A 673-nucleotide genomic window follows, 5' to 3' on the forward strand; every position below is an offset into this window, starting at 1 on the left:
CAAAAACTTTAATCAAAGCATTAATAAATCTAGGACGCTATTGTATATGAGTTAAAAAATATTTTTTTGAGCTTTGGACAAACTTTGGTCTTGCTTCTTTATTCCCAAGTAGCAATAAACAAACAAACAAACCTTGATTATTATTGCATTTGACAGGAGCTGGGCAAATGACTATTTTTAGATACCTTGTATGTAGAGTAACTTTTTGTAAATGTGACCTAGAACTCTCTGTGCCTTATATATCAATATAATCCTGTATATTGTTAACTAACAAGCTTTTACTTAGCTCTTCAGTGCCTTTCTAGATCTGTTTTTAATGTCTCCTTATAAATAAAACACATGAAACAATGTTAGAAGAAGTCCACTAAGACAATACTTGTGTTGACTAGTACCTTGGGGGTTCCAGTTTAGCTAAATTGGATCTCACTATATAAGTTAAGTGTTAGATAAGCATTGGGTAAAAGTTATAGTTTGGTCTGTATTTACTGCCACGATGTTGTATTTGAATCTTATATATGATCGAACTATTCATAAGGGGAAAAAAAGCAGCTTGAGTAGATGCAAATGAAGGGGGAAAGAATAAGGGGATTTTGATTGATTTACCGGGAACATAGCAAATATGAAAGCCTGTATTTCCCTACATTTTGGGAAATGGTTTCAAGGTAAAATCCCT

At 32.7% G+C, this 673-nt stretch overlaps 1 protein-coding gene across 9 annotated transcripts in view; it reads left to right on the forward strand.

The window, feature by feature from the left end:
* Positions 1-673, forward strand: part of ATG4C (autophagy related 4C, cysteine peptidase) — a 71671-nt gene that overhangs the window by 57102 nt on the left and 13896 nt on the right. The gene's annotated exons all lie outside the window — the stretch shown is intronic.

Source organism: Myotis davidii, unplaced genomic scaffold, assembly GCF_000327345.1.
Source record: "Myotis davidii unplaced genomic scaffold, ASM32734v1 scaffold205, whole genome shotgun sequence".
Lineage (NCBI taxonomy): Eukaryota > Metazoa > Chordata > Mammalia > Chiroptera > Vespertilionidae > Myotis > Myotis davidii.